A 17,336-nucleotide genomic window follows, 5' to 3' on the forward strand; every position below is an offset into this window, starting at 1 on the left:
AGCAGATTTTACATTCTGCAGCTCATGCAACTAAGTCAGCTGTTTCTCTTTAATTTATATCAAGAATTAATTTTTCAACTCAGATACATTAATCCCACATTTCTTTTCAGGATCTCAAGCCAAAACTTTCAAAAGTACTGCTCTGCACCTATGGAAACCTACAGCTTCAAGTGACCAAGTAATTTTGGGTTTAACAGGACATTTAACAGGACATTTAACAGGACACTGTGAAATCCAGGGAGACAGAGAAAAGTTTCAATAAGAGAAATTAAGAAGAAAGACTGGGTTCACACAGCTGGTAATCAAAGTTCACAGAGACTTCTTTTATCACAAAATTAGTCCCCCTGAAAAAATCTGAACCTCAATTCATACAGCAAGTTTTTACAGCAAGCACCTTAATTTTCATAACTCCAGACTTTGACGGGTTTGCTCTTTTTTCCCGCTCCTCCTTGAGAAGTATTCCTTTTTAAAAAAAACTGGCTGAGAAAGCTGTCCTAATTAATATTCAGTTCAGTGATTAAGCACTCTCCCAAGTGACCTATATGTGTAATAGCATCAAGTACCACCTGCTCAAACTGTTGTTTTGCAAGGAAATATTAATCCCTTGTACCTTCTGTTACCAAGCTTGGATGCCATCTGAAACTCAAACGGGAATGATTCATTGCAGATGCTTTGTAAACTCACTGAAATTTGTAGAAAAATTTAGCAATTATGGACAAATGATTTGAAATAATGCAGTGCAAAAGGCAGGTTACAGAACTTTGGATAATTCCTCCCATTTGAAGGTTATTTCATATTATGTGATATGTAAAGTACAAACAATTTTTAAATGGAAAACAATTTTTTCAGTATTTTCTTTTAAGTAAGCATTGCATATTGTCCACAAACAAGTGTAAGGAATATAGTTATTGAATTGCTTGTGTCTGTTCTAAAAGGCGTCAAGACAATATTTCATAAAAGCCCATTGTTTCATCTAGAGTGTTGGTATAGAAAGCTGCACTTTACATGTTTGAATTTGTAGCTAGAACAAAACACATGAAAAACTACAGCAGATTTTCTATATGCACTGTGGGTAGAAAAATCATTATATTTCTGCCAACATTATTCCTCCCATGCAAGCAAAATTGCATACTTCAGGCATGTTTGTGCTCTTGATGGCACACAAGTGGAATGGAGAAAAGAAACAGATTCAGATAATTGGCAGCTCAACAAATCCAAAGGTCAACATCTGACTTCGCAGACTTCAATTGAGAGTCTTCCTATTTCACACAAGTGTTTATTTAAAAAAAAAAAAAATCCTCACGTGCTTTCTGTCTTTTGTCTACATATCCAAGAAACCTCTAGACCTCAGTTTCAGTAGATGTTGGTGAGGAACTGATCTTACAGAAGATCTGAAGGCAGGAAGCGAAACAGTTATGGGTAAAAAGGAAATTCTGTGAGCAACCTAAGGAGTTCATAATGTAGAGAAAAAATACTGCAGCTCCTTTGAAAGTGTTCTCAATGTATTCCTAAATATTTTTGCAACAACAAAACTTTCCCTTGTCCTGTATAAGCTGGGGCCAAACAGAGACAAATTAACTGTATATAAATTATAGATAAACAGAACTTTCGAGACCACAAGTTCTGTTTTTAGAGACCAAAAAAATTAGCAGCACAAAGCAACATATTCTACAGTAACAGAACATTTATTGCAATTAAATTTTTTTAAAAATTAGCACCATCATTTCTGAGCTGACTCTTACCATAATGAGAGGGGGCTGCAGGGCTCAAAAAGAAAACCAGGCTATCCAGAGGAACTTCAGTTTTGGGCTTAGCACTGCCAACAGCATCCATTTACCCCAGTACAAAAAACAGGCCCCTAAAATCTGTACCAATATCATTTCAACTTCTCAGTTCTCCTCTCTAAAATGGGTTGCACTCTACTTTTCCACATTAAATGTTTGTGGTGGATTCTGGTATTGCAGCATTGCATGCAGTGTAAGTCACCTAAGTCTTGCTGTATAAGTGCCATATATCAGAGGACTTGTTTTCTTTTTACAACTTTATCTTTAAACAGCTAATCTTTGGGAATTGCTGATGAAAGCCAAATACTAAAATCTTGAAAAGCACAACAACAACAAAAGTAAAGATCCTATGAATGCCTTAACTAACGTTATCCTCCCACCATCCAACTAATGCATATTGACTTGTGTCTTCACAGGACTCTAAATTTCCTCTAATAAGAGGAAAATTGCAGGCTGGTTGCAAAACACATGCAAAATTAAACTGCCCAACAGATCTTTTGGAGCCATGCATTCAAAAACATTCTTATCATTTTGAATAGAAGCAACTGAATCAAATTTATGAGATGTATAAAGACTTCTTTTTGAAATACATGAATGGGAATTACACAGACAGCTCTCAAAGGTTAATTGCAGCTGAATCCTTAAATATTCTGCCTTTTCTGAGCTGGGAATAGCAGTGACTGTACATTTCCACAAACTAAATGTATAAGGAAGGCAAAGATGGGGTGAATTCTCTCAGCCATCCTGGCTGAGCAAATGGGCAAACAGCTCATGAAACAACCCTCCCTTTTTCACTGTTCTTATACCTGAAGCATTCAAGGTAAATCATGGCAGCCTCAGTTCAGCTAAATGGCTTGTTTGAAACCGTGGAGGCTGAGACAATAAGATCCCTTGCTGCCCACAGTCATTCCAGCAGAAAGGACAGTGAGACCCAAATTTGTCCCAAGATTCACTAAAACATTGATTTTAGGAGTGTATTTCCTGCCATCTCAAAATGAGCTTTTTTTTTATTATTATTATTTTTGCCCCTGAATATCCTTTCGCTCCATAAATGGCAGATATTAATAGCTAGGCAAGCTTATTTTCCAAGTAAATAACACCACAATACTTGAGGTTTTCCAGGCAGCACTGGCTTATGAAGAGCAGAAAATTTTGACCTGAAGAAGGCTCCAAACAAATTACTATTGGAATGTCCTTAACCAATTGATTACCAGTATGGACTGAAACTAAACTATAAGAGAAATAAAAGTATGTTTAATTATTTAGTTGGTGGATTAAAATTAATTTTCTTCCCAAGATACATAAAATACGTACTTTGAACTTTCAAACCTATTGTAGTAAAAACTAAAACTTTCAAAGTTCATATTTGATAGAATAGGCTGAAAAGAGATGGGAAAGGAAAAGATCAATCCTTATATATTAGTTCATGCTGCTGCATTCTTTATAGCTTTGTCTGAAAAACTTACTACAACTCATACTTAGTAGCTATTTGCTAGTTTTTATGAATACTAATTCAAGCAATTCAATTAAATTTTCCGTTCTCTGTGCACTTCAAAGAGCCAAAATACATGTAGCTCAGTTTTCAAATAAAATTCAGATGCTAAAATGAAAGTTTCTGGAATATTTTGCCAATGCTAATAACAAGACAGTTCTGTTCAAATATTTCTAGTAGCTCACCAGTTGTCACCCAGGTGTATGAAAACCATTGCAGCTATTTAAAGGTGTATTACCTTATTCCTGTCCAAAGCAGTTATTTATATACTTATATCACTGGAAAGGCACTGACTTTTCTTAGGGATAACACTATATCAGACTATAAAACCAATTTTAGCACTCAGAAATACAATTTTGCTATGTTTGTATTTCAGTTTTAGCACTGACTGTGGTAGAAGTATTTTCTATGATTGAACCTTTTCACTGCTAGTGTCAACTTTCCCAATCCAGTAGTGAAATCTAAACAAAACACTCAGTATTGAAGTAGGGAAAAAAGCTTCTCACTCTCTGGCTTTCTTGGAATGCTGCAAACATTTTAGGAAAATAAGTGGTGTCATGAGAGTATTACCCAAATGCAACCTGACACTGCAGAGCTGTATCGAGCCCAACTGTGACTGCCTTGGATAAAAGCTGGAAGTTCTTCAAAGTTCCCTACATTAAGAGGTGAAGGGGAAAAAAGAGTGACAGTCACTAGGTGCTGTGAAGGTATTACAAACATCATGTAGGAGACAAGCTTAGAAGCACTGAAGAACTTTTCCCTACAGTTGATGCATGACAGCTTTATCTCTACACTAAACCAAAGCATATACTGCATATATGGGATATGATCTTCACAAAGATGGATACACTCTAATATGCCTCCTATTCCTAGTGTCTCACAATAAAGATTACAAAGTTTAGATATGTATACCTCACATAATATTTTCCTGCATGAAAAAATCAATAAGTGGGCTTGAATTTAAATATACATATATATATAAAATCATTTTCCTGTGAAAAAGTTCCAACACCTCAGAAATACTGATCCTACCAAGAGCCACATGCTTTAGTGCCACTGAGATGGGTCAACCACAAAGCTGGCTGCTGTATTTCATCTATAAGCCTGTAATTTGAATTCATTTCATGTGGATAAATCTTAAGTCTTAATATGCTAAATCATGTACATTAAATGCAAGAGAAGTCACCGTGACAATCTATCAAAATTCTTTTAAATCAAGGCCACAAAAGTAACCCCATTTTCATACTGTAATGATTTTACAGTGACTCTAAGTGACTATTAAGTGAGTGAAGTCAACAAAAAGACTCAATTTCATGGGATGCTTCCATACCTGACAGAATCATTAGGATCTTTCAATTAAAGTGGTCATCCCATATTCCTCTCTTTTGTAAAAGTATATCTTGAAAATAAAGATGACCCAACCAATCACTTAAGTTGCATGACTATAAATAAAAAATTATCAAGTTCAAATTAAAAAAATAAACTTACAGAAAAATATTTTGGCATGAATACATACTTTTTCCTCCAGTTCTTACACCTTTGTAATGGACCATTTTTGTACTTTCCAAGCACTTGAACACACACAATCTTGACAAAAACTAAGGTAAAATAAAGAAGTGTTCAGTGTTGCTTTTTCCACCAGAAACACACCAGAACCCACAGTATTACATCACACTTGCCAGTTAACAGAACCTCCCTCCCTGCCTTATTACAACTCCACATTCATTTACTGAAGTCCATATCTAATTCAGTAACTGAAGGCACCAAATAACGCATCACCTTTCCTTGTTCACAATCAAATCACCTGGACCACTTGCTGTCCAGTGAATGCTGACCTTTTCCATTTTCCCTCTTTCTGCAAAGGAAGCAAAAACTCCACCTTCCCCCAGCATTAGGAGGAACCAGTGCATCATAACACTGAGCACTCAGCTGCTACAGATCTCTTCTGCACTCATCCCTCAATTATCAAATGTCAGGAGAAATGTATTTGTGTGAAACAGGAGAACTAATTCAAACCAGCATAAAGCAATTTTACAATCAATTAGTCCGCACAGCTGGATTTATGTTGCTATATCTCTCAAAGCTTCTGAACATTTACCCATCACTTCAGTCTGAGCACCTGGCACCTATAAAACCACCAGCTGAGCAGTGCAGAGCCACATTCACTGTGTGGCTGTTGTGGACCAGCCCACCCATCCAGAGGTACCACGTCGTGCTCATCATATTCACTATTAGTAACACAGTTTGGTTTGACTTCACTGTCTCCAGAGCAGGATCAGAGCAGATGGTGTACAAACTTCCCAGCACTGAAGGTGATCTTCAGAGGGCGTGTTTCTAAATTACAAAGTGTTTTGATCACAACACACACTAAATGGAACAAGTTCGCATTCCTAAAGCGACTCTTGAACATCACTCACTACTGTCATAAAGAGCCACTTTCCACTTTAATCTAAAATTCCAGGTAATGCACATATTAGAAGTGCATTAAAATGCTCTTAACCTGACTGGATTTTTAAAGGGGATGAAAGGTGAATAAATGGGTAATGAAAGGGTAAAACATGTTACAGAGGAGTCTGAAAAATGAAATTCCAATTTCTGAATTATTTATGGAAAGTAGCATAGCAAATAAGTTGAGTAGCATTTCTTTCTAACTTGCAAAATTAGTCTCATTGAAAATTTTCACAGCTGAATTCCGAGCTTACCTTTCTATCATAGCAACTTCTCACACAAACTTCCCACAGCTCTGATGCTAAAGAAAAGACCACATCTCACACCAAACAACGTCCTTTTGTTTGGCATTAGAGTTGTATACAGATCCTTGATGGGGAAAGAGGTCCCCCACATTACAACCAAGGCCAGAGGATGCTTTTACTGCACAGTCACCAAAAGAGCAAACCCTAAGAAGTGTCACAGGACACTGGGGAAGACAAATGCCCTAAAAATCCTTGGGGATTTACATCAAGTGCAATGTAGAGCTTTCAAGGCCCTCCACTTGCACTGCTGATCAAAATTCAGAATCAGTAATGCTAGACATTATTTCAGTCTTCAAAAACTGGTTCTTTCTAGTTTCTGAAATAATACTTATCTAACATCTCTCTAGGAAAACATTTTCAAGCAACTTACTACCTAAAAATACCATTATTCATTTAAAGAAAAAACAGGCTTTGCTTAAAATTTACTGTCTAACACTGTGCTTAGTATTTATTGTGAAAAAGTTTTGCAAAGCTCTTTATCTGGAAAAGTAGGCACACAATCTAAGTTCTACATTTTGCTCCCAAGATTTGTAAAGCCTTTCTTTGAAAAAATGATACATTAAAAAAACCCCCAAACTTGTGTTATTTTTTTCATCAAGTAACACAAACTCTCTATAAGCTATGCTCAAATGCGAGTACAATCAAATTTAGATTTCCTTAGATATTTAAGATTTTTCATTAAGTTCACTGCAGCCAGATTCTGAATTGATCATAAAAGTGTCGAGTCCTTTTCCATTCGTTTCTGCTATCAGCTCCAGTTGCATAAAAGTACATTATATCTATTAAAACAAGCTTTCCATATCATGACACATCAGGATTTAACGTATGGAGAGAAAATAACTGGGAAAATAATACAAGATATGTGATATATAGATTCAATTCTCCTCAACAATAGTTTTTGTTCTACTTGAAGATAAGACACTCCACTAGATTGCTTTATTGTGGGCTTGCATGTATAGATGATCATTTTCTGCTGTGTTTCAAACAGATAGGAAGTATCTGTGGACACACATCCACAACAAGAAAGAGAGGACACCCAAGGGAAATGCTTTAGAAATGACTGAGTATTATCAGCTAGTGCAACAAGCCAAGTAAAAGCTGAGTTAAATAAATGGATTTTCAATATTTGTGGCTAGAGGCTTCTGAATCAGAATACCTCAGTAATTATCTCAGACAAAATTTAATTACTCATAGAATTACCAATGTCTTCATTAGTAACTGGCCCTTTGGTATGGATTATCACATAAATCTTTTTCCGTACCATCTCTAATTGAAAGTAAACAAACCAAAGCCTGGTGTAAACCCAGTCAACATACACGAATTAGGCCAGTATTTATGCTAGATCTTATTTTCTCTGAACTCCAATTCCCATTTACAGTGTCTAATAAAGAATCAAAAGCGACAGTAATGCTCAGCTGGTCTCCTGCCAGAATGCTCGATGGTGAGTCCTTGCCTAACTTAAGGATATAAATTGATACAGCAGATCTTCCCTGAGCTCCAAACCTGAAGCAGCTACTTTGCCCTAATCACAGGCTTCGTGTCATGAATTAAACATCAAGAGACAATTTCCAGAGAGAGCTCAGGAAGTTCCAGGTGGAGAGGGGAGCAGTGGTGCCATGGAATGTCAGGTGTCCCCCTGCCCTCCAAGTGCCGGAAACCCTGTGCTGGCAAAAAACCCATCTTCCCTTTCCCAAGGGAAAGCCCATGCACGGGGAGATGGCCTCTTGGGAAGCTGGTGATGCTGGCGGCTGCAGCTGAGCCACTGCCAGGCTGCCTTGGTGTCCTCACAGAGAGGAGCTCTGGATTGCTGACAGATGGATGTTGCTGTACTTGAGCAAAAAAACCCTCAGTAGCTTTGCACCACTCTGTTTCCCCAAAGTAAACATGGAACCCACACAGGGAAGAAAGGATGGGAGCCCCATGCAATGGCTGGAGATGCCAGGTAGAGGTACAACAGTGACTTCCCAGTCTCAAGTACCACAGGAGGCAACCAGCAAGGTGCTGGTGCTCCAGAGAGTGGTCTAGACATCCAAGGCCAGGAGTCACTGCTTTCAGACTGATTTGGTTTGAGGGCAAGGGGAAAAACAAATGCTGTGTGCCTTACTCACAACTTAGCTAAGCTGCTGAAACAGCAACTTAGGCAATGGCATTGCTCCAGGCTCTACTAATACTGTGCATTCAGGAGACAGGACACAGCATTTGGTATCTTCCCAGAAACACAAGATCATTTCCAGGACTCTTACTTCTTTAAGAAACAAGCATACTTTATACTGAAATAATGTGCGAATCCTGTCCACTGCATCCTACACATTGCACATTAATGGAGGGAGACAGACACATAGAAAATTTGTATTAAGATTATTTAAATAATTAAATTCTTCCTGTTCCTGGAGCTATCAATACCATTTATACAAGCGTGCAATGCAATAAAATGAATAATGTTTTATTACATGAGGGATTCCTCAGCATGATACAAGAAAATGTTCCCCTGAAGAAGGGCCTGCAGCCAACCTCAAAATAGACCCATAGAATGGTTTGGGTTAAAGGGGCCTTAAAGATCATCCAGCTCCATCCCCCCTGTCATGGACAGGGACACCTTTCACAACACCAGGTAGCTCAGAGCCCCACCCAGCCTGGCCCTGAACACTTCCAAGAATGGGGCATCAATGATTTCTCCTGGGAATTTATGCCACTACTTGTTTCAGTTTCTAATCCAAACACTAATCTTAAGGCAAAACATATTACCATACTCACAGAATTCCTTTTGCCCTCTGAAGAAAGGAAAACCCCCAAGCAGTTCCTTGTACAGCATGGAGAAATTATGTACAATGATGTGATGTTAGTACAACACGCTGGTGCCTCCATCCACATGGACATAAAACTTGGGTACTTCCACAAGGAAACTTCGAAGATGGTGAGGAAAAAAGTTTTAAAATACCCATCATCATCCTTTATATGTATTTCTACTACAAATCTGACTTACTTATGTCTTGATTTACTTACAAAGTACTTGCAGCTTCCTTTGATATTAATTTGATTTCCTTTTTTTTTTTTGCCTCCTCATCCTTGGAGGAAAGTCATTATTACCTCTCAACAAGCTAAGCTAACCTAATACAAGTGCTCTAATGGAAATATCTGTTTCAACCTGTGACAGTTATTACTGTGAAAACAAGAAGAATTAGAACCATTTGTTTTCATGCTTTTACAGTGAGAGGAGACTGCTGCCTTCAGCAAGCTTGTAGAGCAGCCTCACTGAAATGCCTTCTGGATTCTTCTGTGGAATTTAATTAGAATGCATTACTTCCCAGCACCACCACAGCAAGAGCCACCTCTTCTAACAACTTTTTAGTTACATTTTCACAGTATTAATGCATTTAGATGATCTGTATCCAGCCTTAGCAAAAAATCCCCCGCTGCAATTCCATACCCTTTGAAATACAGACTCTCTGGAAGAGGTAGGCTAGAAGCTAACAATTTTATGCTGATTTTAGAAGCGTTCCATGTATCAGACCTAAAAAACACTGAGGAATATGCAGAATTTCTTCCTTTTAAGAGAAAAAAAACCCCTCAAACACACACAATCTGTTATCAGAAAGTCATAGGCCTTTTCAGTGGCTGGCCTTGCAAAGGATAAAGGACTCTATTAGACAGGACTCAAAAATGGTAAGATTTAGGAGCCAGATGGGGTAGACAGAATAAATCACTGCTTTCCCTCAGAGTTGATGTGAAGAAAGACTGTACACACCAGAGGGCCCCAAAGTGGCCAAATGCTTTTCTCTTGAATTCTATTCTTATCAGAACTGTAGCAAAATTTACATATTTAGGCTCTATTAATAAAAGTGTAGCCATCCATCTTATTTGAGGGCTTGCAAAGTTAAATCTTGCAGGTGCTCACTTACACATGCCTGTGTGCATGACACCCTTCATCATATTTACCCTGCATGCCAGTCATTTTCAGCTTGAAAACAGTCATAAAATTAGCTCTTTAGAAGGGTTTGGGTGAAGGAAAGCAGAATTTCTCATGCAAAAAGATAGCACAAAAAGTTAAGGAGAAAAAATAAGGCAATTTGCCGTAGAAGAAACAGGTGCATCAACTGCACACAAGTATTCATGACTCCTGAAGTCAGATTTAATTCTTATACTATTAACTATTAAATACTTATACAGATTTTATACTTATACTACTATTACTATATTATTTCTTACTTATGCTATTTAATACTTATACTGTTAATTACTATTTGATACTTATACTTCTTATACTATACTATTAATACTACTATTAATACTTACACTATTAAAAGCAGCAACAACACAAAGTCATGTGCAATAAATAGAGAAGACATCTTTTGCATACAACTTAATCTTTTTGACTCATGGTTGCAAAGCTTTTTTTGACCAAGCTAAAATTCCATCAGATAAGGGGCCAAGTTGGCAAAATATTCACGGCTTCACAGATTTGACTGGAGCTAGAACACCTAATTTGTTTGTTTAGCTGAACAGCATTCATAGCTGAAATGTGCTATGAATTGAGAATGTCTAAGCTCACTGGAAACTAAAACAAAGGATTCCTCACAACAAATGCCTTACTCCATACACACAGGGTCTATAAAGACAAAGATTTGGAGGAGTGGGGGATTCTGAAGCTTCCATGGCATTTCAAGTCAGAGATAATGACAGTGACCTGCCAGTTGAAGTTAGCAGTTTCACAGGAAGCCTGTCATGCTTGTGTTTATTTTTCTTAACAGACATGTATGAGCCCATGCTGTGTACAGTGGCACTTCAAACACAGCATCTGCCTCCTGGTTTGTACAAGAATGAACATATTTGTTAAGCTCATTCTGCCGTTGATGGACAGCCCAGCAAAACAATCACAGTTTGCCTGTCACACACACAGGCATAAATTAGTATGCAAAATTACACTTAGAATTGCAAATGCCTTCCACCTCACATTTTTAAGATAGTCTAGAGAGCAATAATAATCCTACATCTCCCAAATATTTGTATTGCAGGGGTGTCTGCACATGTTCCTGGGCTGCCTCTGCTAGCTGAGCCTGCTTTGAGCAGGGAGGTTGGCGCAGATGACCTTTGCAACCTCAGCCATTGTGAGAACACCAGACCACTTTCTATATACTGCTCAACACCTTATCTTTTCTGCTTCAACTGAGATTTTGAGGGGAACAAAAGTATGAAATGGCTTTTACACAACACACTAGACTCAAGTGGACAGTGCTAAGCATAAACATTGTAAAACCTGAAGCCCCATGTGTATCAGAGCTCTCTTGGGAACTTGATACTAGTCTAAAGCAAAACATCTAAGAAGTTTTATAACATGTGATTTATGAGTCTTACCATTGAAGGCAAATTTTCAAAGTGCACTTCATGAACAGATCTCTCACGTAAATGGGATTATTCATTCGTTTCAAATTAATAAATAATAAAATCTCGCAGCAAATCAAGCCAGCAGAAAGTGCTTGGCACATGCACATATATCTGTATCTGCAATCTTACAATATACATGAAAAAGGATTGCCCTAGGCTACTTTTCTATCAAAGAGAAATATGAGCGGTTTTATTACTGGCAATGATCAATGCCAGAGTTTTTGAAAGAAACAGATTTCAGAAAGATCATAAAGAGCATGGCATGCTTTGGACTCTGACTATGGAACACAGTATTTCTTTTCAGCAAAATAAAACTTCAGTTCTTCTCAATAAGGTTTTGCTTTTGTGGTTAAAGCATTTCTGTATTATTTGCCTGAAATTAGCAACAACAACAAAAAATATCACATGTTATTTTTCCCCTAGTTTTAACACAGAGTGAGAAAATTGAAAATATTCATTTTACAGTGATAGGTTTAAACAGATAAGAAATAATCTACATTTTCTACTGCACATTAGAATAATAGAAACAACATTCCTCCCCATGTATTTTTAATGATATGACCCTACAACTATGAAGCATAGTCACAAAGCACTGAAACATCATTTAGCAAGATGAGAAAGCTGTGACTTATTTTATCTGATGTAGAAATGAGCTGTCAAAGTTAAATTGTTATGTAATTAATTGTGCATTTGCCAGCAATTTTTAAACTGTGAAAGAAAAACTGTTCTGAAATTGCAATTCACTGAACACTTTCATCTAATACATGAGATAATTCTTTGAAGACCAGGTTCCCTGAACCAAGTGTTAATGAGAAGTTCCTCACTTTAATAAAATGCCACCCAATAAATACAATCAAACAATTTTCTTTTTTTAAAAAATAATATTTCTTAGACAGTCCTCACTGGATGGATTCCAGAACTGGTGTTGAGGTATAGAAAGACTCAAGACACCCAGATAATTCATACCAGAGTGAGCACTGAGATGGTCTACTTCGTTCTGGGCACAAATTGCAATTCACTGATTCACAAGCAAGGCACAGCATAGGACATTCTGCCTTTATATTCCTACAGACCTGCAGTTAAACAGTCTTTCCTTGCTCTCAAGTTCCTTCAGAGCAGAGCTAAAAGGGCTATTGATGACCTTTTATCTTTCCTTCACTCCTCATGCCAAAGATGCCACTTTCCTCCTCTCCCTTCTCTGTCCTCACAGGATTCAGTAATTACTGACCATCACTTGTTCTGATATATTTTGACAGTTTTCACCAGATTTTTTTTTTTTTTTGGAAGCTGAGAATTGGTTCCCAATTACCAGGAGTAAACCCAACTTGAGAGGACTTTTACTGGCTTTCTTCCAAAGATTTGCCATTCCAAAATCATTGCTGGGATTTGTTTCTTGTTTTTAGAAATTACTTTGATGATAGGTTTTTTTGGGTCTTTTTTAATTTATTTTTTTTTTAAATAGATGAACCCCAAACAGAAACTGAACAGTAAAAGAAACCTACATTAACAGCAAATATATTTCAAGATATCAAAAAAAGTTTGAACTATGAGCTTTCTGTAATATCCTTTTAGAGGTTAGTTTCAAGTCATAAAGATCTGATATTTCATGGTTATGGTAACTTTTACAAATAAGTGCATAAAAATGGGCAAAGACGACTGAATGCTGGAATACTTTCATTTAAAATGCAACATAAATAAAACCTCAATCTCTATCTCAATAAATATACATTAGGACACTTAGTACTTGTGCATGTTCCAGGATAAAGTGTTTTACATTACATGCATTGTATCATTCCCCTTACTGCCAATTTTTATTATTTTTCATGAAGCTTACTACCACGATGACTGCCAAGAACATTTTTGAAGCCTCATACATTCTGCTAAAACATCAAGAACACCATATTTTCCAAAATGAAAGACTTTAAATTATATAAAGTGAAACTTTTTAAATTGTACCAAGTGGTGGGTTTATTCATATCCTGTCATCTAAGAAGTAAATTTGCTTTTTGGAAAGGAAAATAAAATTTGTGTTTCAGTTTAGTGCCAGGAAAATTATTAATTCTTACACAATGGGAAGGGAGTCCCAAACCACCTGGAACAAAAGTTGCTACAGCAGCTCCACCAATTATCTGCATCATCCAAGCTTGTTTCCAGGTGATGACATCTGAGGTTCTCAATTACACACACACTCATTAGAAAGTTCTCATTATTCAACACTAAAGCTTCCTGGAAAGCCATTCTTGAGGATTTAACCTGTTGCAAATTGCAAACACATTGAGCCTTCTACCTAAAACAAACCAATCACATAAAGCACACACCTCATCTCAGAAATATTCTCCCTATACAGCTATTTATGGCCCTATAAATAGAGTGATGTCAAAAAATTTTCTATGTCTTGAATTGCATTAGGCCATAAATTCAAGCCTTTAACATTGAGATCGTCTCAGTTTCTCTTAATTTCTCACATACTAAAAATATAACATTAACTTTTGCAACACAATTTCTACTAGGAAGGTAAAACTACACTCAGTACCTGCTCCCATCTTTTTCATTGATTTTTGGTTGTTTAAGTTATGAGAACTGAAGGCTAACAGAGTTACCTGTGCTGTTTGTCTATAGAACAGGACACCTTTTATTATTCAGATCTTTTATTATTATTAAATAATTTTTATTTATTATCTTTTATTATTTATTCATTAATTTTATTATTCCTACACCAGGACTGACTCTCTATGCATTGCTCTCCAGTATGGAGCAATTCGTTTCCCACTCCCCACAGAACTTTTTCAGCAAAAGCAGGTTTTTCATCTCTCAAAGATGCAGACTAACAACCCTGGGGGAAAACAGCAACAGAAAACACAGTCCACAAAATGGAGATATTTTTCAGGTCATAAGAGAGTCATGCAAATAACCTTAAGCAAATTTGTGCAAATTACTCAGCAGGAAAACCTAAGCTTATGCTTAGATAGTTCATATTTTTGATGAGTATTCTCGAGTCCTTTTATCACTTTATCCCAAAAACTTCATGGGTTTTTGTCACTTCAGTAATAAGAACCTTTTTTCCTTGACCACTTAGCACTATTACCACTAATTTTCTACTTCCTCATTACTAACTATACTGCTCAAGTTATATCCTCCTGTACTTAATGCTGAAATCACTCTTGCCTTTTGTTGCATGATTTCTGAGAACTACATTGTAGTGGAATCTATAATGATGATGCCTTGTATTTAATTGTTTATTTTTTGAGTTGTATCTCTCTGAAATAGGCAAGACATAAAGTATTTTCTGGCCACGAAGAGCAATGTCTGCATGCTTAATAACTTACACTTTTGTGAAAGTCCATGAAGATTAATTCTAAAGAAAACCACAATATTTGTAAGTTCCATTAACTGTGCAGTGCCTTTGCCTGCAAGAAGGACTTATGACAAATGGAAATATAATTGATTGAAAGCAAAGAATGCTTTGCGATCAAATTTAAATTCCACATCTCATGCAGAAGTTCAGCTGCATTACAAGGTGGGATGTGCAGTTGCCTTTTTTCAGATTTCACTTAGTACATATGAGGCAAGAACACCTTAAAGACAGACTCTCCTAGTTTATTTTCTATCAAGAGTTTCTGCAAATGGTGTTGCCTTGACAAATTAGGACCTCTTTATAAAAATGTGATATAATATTGGTTAACAGCTTTTTTTTTTAAAGCTACTTGCCAATTTTGAAGTAGCTACTATTAACTGTTCCATTAAAAACAGAAAAAAACCTCCCTTCAAAAATACAGTGTTGCTATCCATTAGCAAAGCTGCATAATGTACAAGAGAGAAAAAAGGTTAAGTACTAAATCATGTTCAATCGCTATTAAAAAAAAACAACTACTGGTACTTTGATAGGGTAAAGGTACACACTGTGCTTTCAAATGTATTTTGAGAACATTGTTATGAGATAAAGCAGCAGTCACTTTGCATTAAGACTGATGCTTCTTTCACTGAAGCTCTCCAACACAGGCTGCTGAACCAAAAACAAGACTTCTCTTTTCAGTTCAGCCCTTTTTTTCATGCACAGGTGTGTATACAAACCACTTTTCCACCTAGAGCATCCAATTTGCATAAGCAGAAGTGAGAACATGAGTTTTAAGGGATACCATTCACACGCATTTCCAGCACAGTACATTTTGGCCTCAAGAAAAAAGGTTTTGGGTTTTTTCATTCAAATGTCTCTAAGTGCCTTCATACACCCTACAGTGAGGATACAAACACAAGTCTAGCCCCATAATTACTTAGATCTTCATTATTCAACTCAAATATCCACTAGAATTCCACAGTGAGAAGTACCAAGACAGAAGGAATAACTGCAATGTAACACAACATGCCTGGAGAGCTTTGGTTGTCCTATCCCAAATTAGTCTCACTGTATCACCTGAATTTGTAACAGGTACTAGTGCACAAGCAAAGACTACTTAAGCTTGTTACCTGGGTTTAATCTAGATTTGGACCCAAGCACAGGTCTGTCAGAGACTCAATGCTTTTTAAGCATTAATACCTGACCTGCAGCTTTGCACATTCAGTTACTTAAAGGTAAGTTTAAAAGACTGATGGAAGAGAACAGATTTTTCAGATAGCAGAAGTTACCATTATACTGATAAAAATGAAATTTAAAATGTTTATCCTGTAGTGTAACAGTGAAAAGCCACCTCCGTGGCACCTTCCTCCTAGACCACCTTAAAAACAAAAAGAACCCGTTCCCTTCAAAGACGCCCGGCACCGCGCCCCCCCCACCCCAACGGCGGAGCGGGAGGGACCAGCGGAGCCGCCGGCTCTGCCGCCGACGGAGCGGGAGAGGAAAGAGCCGGCCGTCCCCCCAGGTTCGGCGCGGAGAAACCCCGGCCGCCCGCAGCCGCGGAGAAGCCCCTCCCCAGCCCCGTCCGCGGCCCGAGAGCCAGCGGAGGAAAACCCAGAGCCTGCGGAGCCTCCCGCCCCGACCCCCGCAGCCAGCCGCCGACCCAGAGGCTGCCGACACCCCCGCCGAAACCAGAGAGGGGAAGAGCAGCCCCAGCCCCCAGCCGTTCCCCCGTGCCAGAGCCGAGAAGAAGAGCCCCGGCCGCCCGCAGCCGCCATGCCGCCCGCCCCGGGCCGAACCGCCGCCCCGTTCCAAAAGAAAGAAATCCACGCCTGCCACGTTCCACCACCATCTCACAAGAACCGGCCCGAACCCCCGCAAGCGTTGCTGCCGCTGTGAGGCAGCGTGAGACCCCAAGACGCCATGGCTGCGGCAAAACTGCCACGCGGCCGCAAGAGCCCCCGGTCTCCGCCCGCCCCAGCTGATCCCGCATGCAAATAAAAGACTCCAAGTGCATCTCGGGATAAAGTTTAACACCAAAAAACCCTTATAAAATAAAAACCAAGTAAAATTGAAACGCATAAGAACTAATGCTAAGCCGTGTGGACCCTGAAAGAACAAAAGAGCTAATTTCTCCGGTTTTGCTTACTAGCTGTAACTTAAAAAGACCAAACCAGAGGTGAGACCCCCGAAAAAAACAAAGGAAACTCAGAACCCTGGGAATGCTCCCAGCAAGGGCAGGTTCTCCAGCTCCGCTCAACTCCCTTCAGCAGAGCTGAAAAAGATCCTCCTCCTTCACGGCGCACAGGCAGCCAAAAACCCCTCGAGCAAATATTGAAAGAGCTGATCAATAAAGGCGTTTTATGGAGATTAATATTTTCTCCGCCCATTTTTATTCATAGCAATACCAAAACCTGCAAATCAACTCACATCAGACAGAACAAATTTCAACTTTCCTTCTCTGAACAAGAAAACCCATCCTACCCTGCTGGGCTGTGCCACAGGCTCTGGATGACCTGGGAGCTGGATGTGCACAAGGCTGGTGTGGGCAGCAGGGCCACCTGGATGCCATTCCATGTCCCCATGGGGCTGCT

The sequence above is a fragment of the Zosterops lateralis genome (genome assembly GCF_965231275.1).
Source record: "Zosterops lateralis genome assembly, chromosome: 2".
In the NCBI taxonomy this organism is placed as follows: Eukaryota; Metazoa; Chordata; class Aves; order Passeriformes; family Zosteropidae; genus Zosterops; species Zosterops lateralis.